Below are 8,507 nucleotides of genomic sequence, written 5' to 3'. Positions count from 1 at the left end.
GCGTTTCTGACATGTGTAAATATATGTATGTGTTTATATATATATATATATATATATATATATATGTATGTAGATATATATACACACACATATATATACATATATATATATATATATGTATATACATATATATATATATATATATATATATATATATATATATATATATATATATATATATATATATATATATATATATATATATATATATATATATATATATATATATATATATGTATATGTATGTGTACATGTATGTGTATATTTGTACTATGTATAAATGTATACGGATATGAGTATGTATGTTTGTATGTATGTATGTATGGATGGATGGATGGATGGATGCATGCATGTCTTTATGTATGTAGATATGTTTTTTTGTAAGCATGTGTGTGTATATGTATGCATGCATATGTGTGTTTGTATGTATGCATCCATACACACATCTATAAGTGTGTGTGTATATGTATGTATATAAACGTTCTTTGTCTAGCTTTTTCACTCCTTTTCCTGTTTCCCTTTGTCTGCTTTTTCTATTCTTAGTCTCTCTCTCTCTCTCTCTCTCTCTACCTCACTATCTGTCCCCCCCTCTCTACCTCTTTATCTGTCTGTCTCTCCCTCCATGCCTCCCCCTCTCTCTCCTCCCTCTCCTAATCCCATCGTCTTCATTTTCCATCTCTCCATTTCTCTTCCGCTCTTTCATTTTGCTTATGTCTATGTTTTGTAAATCTTTGGGTATATATACATATGTATGCACGTACGTATGCATGCACGGTCTTCTAAATAATTTCAAATTTTTCAACAATAAAGAACCGGTTTCGAACCCACTTCTTCATCATAATAGTCATATATGTATGTCTGTCTGTCTTCATGTTTGAATGTATACATGTATATGTGTGTGTGTGTGTGTGTGTGTGTGTGTTCGTGCGTGTGTGCCTGTATGTGTGTTTGCATGTCATTATAGGAGTGGATCTGGTTTTGGGTAGACATATGTACACATACATGCATACATAAATACGTACATACATACATATCTCTCTGTCTCTCTCTTTATATGTGTGCGTGTGTGTATATTCGTATATCTACTTCTACATGTCTATGAGTAATTATTACGGAGTAAACTTTACCTATTTTACACATTTTCACCTTTAATGATCTGTAATTAACATTTCTTAATTAGTTGTGTATGGTTCTAGTCTTATAAATCCTGGTTGGCAACGGAGACGATTACATAACCAAGTGCTTCAACAGCCACTATCAGAAATCTTATGTTATAGCTGAAATGTTGTCACGTAACGTTTCTCAATACTTCATTTATTGTCTTTTTGTATTTTTCTGTTTTTTATTTGTTTTAGTCATTGGACGACGACCATGATGGGGTTCCGTCTTGAAGGGTTTAGTCGAGAAAACGGACTCTAGCATTCTTCTATTCTTCTATTCTTTTAATTGTTTCACTCATTTGACTGCGGCCATGCTGGAGCACCGCCTTACAGAATTTTAGTCGAGGAAATCGACCCGAGGACTTATTCTTTGTAAGTCTAGTACTTATTCCATCGGTCTCTTTTTCCGAACCGCTAAGTTGCAGGGATGTAAACACACCAGCATCGGTTGTCAAGCGTTGATTGGGGGGTGGGCAAACACAGATACAAAGACACACATACATAAATATATATATATATATATATATATATAAGTCAGTAAATAGTGGGGTTGTGTTAACCGCACGTGGAGAAAACCGGTTAGAAAAAATCTTTATTAAATTATACTCCCAGTTCAGCATTCTGGCTTTTTTTCATTTTCCTATATATATATATATATATATATATATATATATATATATATATATATATATATATATATATATATATATATATACATACACATATATATACACATATATATACGACGAGCTTCTTTCAGTTTCCGTTCACCAAATCCACTCACAGGGCTTTGGTCAGCCCGAGGCTATAGTAGAAGTCATTTGACCAAGGTGCCAGGCACTGGGACTGAACCTGGAACCATAAGGTTAGGAAGCAAGCTTCTCACCACACAGCCACTCGGTGTGTTTTTTTAAAAGTCTGGTATTTATTCCATCGGTCTCTTTAGGTGGACCGCTATGTGGCGGAGACGTAAACAAGCAAACACCGGATGTCTAACTGTCTGTCTGTCTGCCTGTCTATCTATTTATGTATATACGCAAGTAACTTGTATCCCTGTGTATATGTATGTATTTATGTAAGGATAGATGGTTGTATGTATGAGATCTAATGTTTTTTTACCCTTCGGGAATTCAAGTTAGTCACTAACAGTACGGCAATGCACTTTTATTTAACGCAAGGTAGCTCTCGGTGCTTATTGGTATGTGAATTTGTTTGTGTGTGTGCATGCGTGTGTGTATGAGTATGTGTATATGTGCTTGCATGTGTCTGTGTGTGCGTGTGTGTTTACAAATCTGTACTCGTGCAGTGAAAGAGCATGTTACTTTAGTAGTGTGTGTGCGTGTGTTTCATTAATAGCATGTGTGTGTCTCTGTGTATGTGATTTGGTATCTCCATATGATTGTGTTCACGTGATCATCCAAGGCACCTCAAATGAAGAATCCCTGGAACGCTTTACAAGCGTTTACTGCGTTACAGTTCGGGCGAATTCGAATCAGCTTGTTTCATCTTTCTTGGTCAAGCTCAGCATTTCTAGGATTTTCTATAAAAAGATATATTGTTACATAACTCAGTGAGCTTGTATATTTGTATGTTCTCTTCTGTTTTTAATCATTTAAATTCTTACTTTGGGAAAGGAACTGGTTTATAACAAGGATACAAAGCTCCATCGTTGGAATGTAGACAACAAAAACAATGTCACATTTCAAACTTACTCTTTTTTACTCTTTTACTTGTTTCAGTCTTTTGACTGTGGCCATGCTGGAGCACTGCCTTTAATTGAGCAAATCGACCCCAGTACTTATTCTTTGGAAGCCTAGTACTTATTCTATCTCCCTCTTTTGCCGAACCGCTAAATTACGAGGACGTAAACGCACCAGCATCGGTTGTCAAGCGATGTTGGGGGGACAAACACACACACACACACACACACACACACACACACACACACACACACACACACACACACACACACACACACACACATATATATATATATATATATATATATATATATATACATACATACGACAGGCTTCTTTCAGTTTCCGTGTACCAAATCCACTCACAAGGCTTTGGTTGGCCCGAAGCTGTAGTATAAGACACTTGCCCAAGATGCCACGCAGTGGCACTGAACCCGGAACCATGTGGTTGGTAAGCAAGCTACTTACCACACAGCCACTCCTACTTGAGAAAATTCTTGCATATTTTTACTGTTCCACTTATAGATTGTATTTATAATGCGCAAGTTCATTGGTTGATTTATTTTCCGAAAACCCTAGGGTATCCAAATTGGCATTTACCGAAAAAATCAAGTGCTCCAATTATTATTGGTATAAATGTGAAGTTAGAATCGAGATATAGAAACTGTGGTTTTCGAAGCAGTTCTCCATAGTCATCCTCTTTCTCTTTTCAAAGAGATGTTGACAACATTGTATGTATGTATGTATGTATGTATGTATGTAAGTATGTATGCATGCATACATGTATGTATGTGTGTATGTATATATGTATGTATGTATGTATGTATGTATGTATGTATGTATGCATGTATATATGTATGCATATATGTATGTATTAATGTATGTACGCATGTATGTCGTTGTTTAGTTTTATTTCAAGATTTCTTGACAATAGAGAAAGAGCTGGTTTCAAACCTAGATCCAAGGCTCCTTCATTGAAATTTCAACATCAGCAATAGGGTATTTTTCTTTGTATGTATGTATGTATGTATGTATGTATGTATGTATGTATGTGTGCAGATTGGTATGTTTTCCTTTATGTATGTATTCTCATGCATATGGTTGCATATCTAGACATGCTCATATATATTCAAATGATAAACTTCAGGAAAGTTTTACAGATTTTTACAGTTCCAGTGATGGATTGGATCTATAGTCTTCGAATTAGCTTTCTCCTTTCTGGTTTTGAGAAGCCTAATTTATCAAGATTGGTATTTAGGCAGTGCGTTACATATCCCAGGGCCCCAATAATTATGTACGTATGTGTGTATGTATGTATGTATGTAAGTATGTATTAATATATGTATGTGTGTGTGTATGTGTGTGTTATTCTTTTATTATTATTTGAATTATTCCTAAAACCAAGGAGTTGGAAGGAGTCGATTTTTAATAAAGAAACAATGTTCCTTCACTGAAAATCGAATAACACAAACGCTATGACACGCATTGAAAAAGTTTTTAGAAAAGTTTTCGAGTTATTCTGTTCCATTAAGAAATAGTATTTTCAAAGAGTGCATTAGCTTAGGTGTTTTGGCTGACCAAGCCAGCCTTTTGAGATTGCAACTTAGCCACTGATTAACGTAGTCGCACACATGGTTGAGTGTTTAATAAGTTTGTTTTGCAACCTCATGGTTTTGGTTTAAGTTCCACTGAGTGTTATCTTTGGCAATTGTCTTTTACTGTAACTGGGCCAACCGATTCTTTGTGAATGATTTTGATAGACGACGACGACGATATATATATATATATATATATATATATATATATATATATATATATATATATATATATATATATATATATATATATATATATATATATATATATATATCGTATGTAGACGTTATGAACGCAGGAACTTTTTATGTATTGTGAGAATATGGTTGCGTGTATTTTTGTCCTTATATTTTTCCCTACCTGTTAGAGTAACTTCCCTTTTATTCAACGGTCTTTTATAGCGTCTATTGTCATAATAGACGATGAGAATGCATCGTAGCTCTTAGCTCCGGCATTTGAAACTCTGCGTCCTATCGTGACAACGTACTGATTGCCCTAAACTATATATATATATATATATATATATATATTTATGTATAAAGAGAGAAAAAGATAAAGAGACCAATGGCAAAGTTAGAAATTTATTTTATGGATAAAGTCTTACAGCTGTTTCAGGGAAAATCCAATGTATCCCTCTATCGGAGACGGCAATAGTAGAGGAATGGATTATTACATCTATAAGAAAAGATTTGTAGTAGGAAGTGAGAGTGATGCGCTGAAAAAAGAACAAAGAAGAAACAGTACTTGGAGTGTAGCTTCATTCCAGCAGTAAACATGGGTATTTTCCGGAGATAATTGTAGTAGCAAAGGTGGATATATATCATATCGTATCCGGAGTACTCTGTGCGTTGTTTACTCAAAGGATAGCCCTAATCGATTTGGGCTATCCTTTGAGATAAAACTTTGTGCTGCATCATTTAAATGTTGAAGGGAAACTAACATTCTTTGTTGTGGGTTCTTGAATGGCTTACAAACATCTTCCACGCTGCAATTGTTAATATATATTGTTTATATATATATATACACACACAAACACACACAAACACACACACACACACACACACACGCACACACACACGCGCGCGCACACACACACACACATACAGATGGGTGTACGTGCGTGTGTGTGTGTTATGTGTGTGTTTTTGGGTATGTGTTTGTCACCCCCATCCACCGCTTAACAACTGGTGTTAGTTTACATCCCAGCAATATCGTAGTTCGGCAAAAGAGACCGATAGAATAAGTACCAGATTTAAAGAGAGAGAGAGAGAGAGAGAGAGAGAGAGAGAGAGAGAGAGAAAGAAAGAGAGAGAGAGAGAGAAAGAGAGATAGACAGACAGTCAGAGAGAAAGAGAGAAAGAGAGAGAGAGAGAGTGTGTGTGTTTGTGCGTGTGTGTTTCGGTTTGTTTACGTCCCCATAACTGAGCGGTTTCGGAAAAGAACTCGATAGAGTGAGCACCTGACTTTAAAAAGTAAGTATGGAGGTCGATTTGTTCGGCTAAGTCCCAGCTTGGCCGCAGTCATGTGACTGAAACAACTAAAAGATAAGAGATAAAGATACACACACATACGTACACACCTACCTGCATACATTCATACGACATACATACATACATATATATATATATATATATATATATATATATATATATACATGTAAATACTCTAGATTTGTGTATTTATATATATATATATATATAAGCAATGTTAATTCTCTAAATGAGGTATTAACAGTAACTGCACGATAAAGTGAAGTATATTGCCACTTAAATGTGGCTGACCCCTAGGGGTGGATGTTACTAAAAGCAACAGTAACATCCACTCCTAGGGGTCAGCCACACTTAAGTGGCAATATACTTCACTATATATATATATATATATATATATTTGTGTATTTATATATATGTATTTGTGTTTATATATATATTTGTGTTTATATATATATATATATATATATATATATATATATATATATATATATATATATATATATATATATATATATATATATATATATATATATATGTATATATATATATATATATATATATATATATATATATATATATATATATATATATATATATATATATATATATATATATATATATATATATATATATATATATATATATATATATATATATATATATATATATATATATATATATATATATATATATATATATATATATAGGCGTAGGATTGGCTGTGTGGTAAGAAGCTTGCTTTCCAAACACATGGTCCTAAGTTCAGTCCCACTGGGAGGCACCTTGGGCAAGTGTCTTCTACTATAGCCTCGGGTCGACCAATGCCTTGTGAGGAGATTTGGTTGACGGAAACTGAAAGAAGCCCGTCGTGTGTGTGTGTGTGTGTGTGTGTGTGTGTGTGTGCGTGTGTGTGTGTGTGTTTGTTCACCCTACCATCGCTTGACAACCGATGCAGGTGTGTTTACGTCTTCGTAACTTAACGGTTCAGCCAAAAAGAGAGAGTTAGAAAAAGTACTACATTTACAAAAGTCCTGGGGTCGATTTGTTCGACTAAAGGCGGTGCTCCAGCATGGCCATAGTCAAACGACTGAAACGAGTGAAAGAGTGAAAAGAATATAATATATAGATATCATGTTGTACTTTTGGTTACACATGTTTGCATACTTGAGCAGCTCTCACCCAACTTTGAATTCTGGTAGAAGTGTGTGTGTTTGTGTATGCGTGTGTGTGCGCATGTGTGTGCTTTTGTTTATGTGCGTGTGTATGTGTGTGCGTGTGCACGCGCTTTTGTATTTGTGTCCGTACTTGCGTGTGTGTGTGTGTGTGTGTATTTATCTTGAGTATTTACTCCATATGCCTCGTGCTTGGCATCAATATACTTTCGTGTATCGAAGTGATGACGTTTCTGTTAATGTTTGATGAGAAAGTTGTGTTTTTCAGTGCATCCATACACGTGTGTATGGATGTGTGTATAAACATCAAGGATACGTTTGTCGTTTTCTTTAGAACCTGTATGTTTGTAACTTTGTGTGAAAGTGTGTGTGTGTGTATGTGTGTGTGTGTGTGTGTCTGTGTGTGTGCGTGTGTGTGTCTGCATGTGTGCGTTAGTGTGCGCGCGCACGTGCGTGCGCATGTATAAATATGCTCATAATATTCTCACAAAGGTGTGCACTTTATACATCAATGAACATAGACACGCATGCACATCACTATCAAACGTATACGGATGCACGCAGGTTCATATATATATATATATATATACACTCACACACACATACACACGTATTAATAGACACACTAACGTATGCATATACACAAGTTGCATACATTCTTACAAACTAATGCTCGTGACCTAACATTAATGTGCACACACACATGTGCGCGCGCGCACAAATACCCAACTTATACATACCGTACGTATGCATAAATATATATATATATACATACAAAAACATACACGCACACATATATACGCATTAATAGACAAACCCGCAAAGAGTAAATCACATGACAATACACGTATGCCGTATGTCGACGCATAGATAAAGAATCATAACTTCGAATGAATACATGTACACGCACTCGCAAACGCATAACTTCAACAACGACTCATGCAGTCACTCATTTATACGCATATATACACATACTGGAGTGGCTGTGTGGTAGGTAGCTTGCTTACCAACCACATGGTTCCGGGTTCAGTCCCACTGCGTGGCACCTTGGGCAAGTGTCTTCTACTATAGCCTCGGGCCGACCAAAGCCTTGTGAGTGGATTTGGTAGACGGAAACTGAAAGAAGCTCGTCGTATATATGTATATATATATATATATATATATATATGTATATATATATGTGCGTTTGTGTGTCTGTGTTTGTCCCCCTAGCATTGCTTGACAACCGACGCTGGTGTGTTTATGTCCCCGTAACTTAGCGGTTCGGCAAAATATACCGATAGAATAAGTACTAGGCTTACAAAGAATAAGTCCCGGGGTCGATTTGCTCGACTAAAGGCGGTGCTCCAGCATGGCCGCAGTCAAATGACTGAAACAAATAAAAGAATA

This window comes from Octopus bimaculoides, chromosome 2 (genome assembly GCF_046866305.1).
Source record: "Octopus bimaculoides isolate indiv1 chromosome 2, ASM4686630v1, whole genome shotgun sequence".
NCBI classification, from domain to species: domain Eukaryota; kingdom Metazoa; phylum Mollusca; class Cephalopoda; order Octopoda; family Octopodidae; genus Octopus; species Octopus bimaculoides.
Note: the sequence above shows the minus strand (reverse complement) of the source record.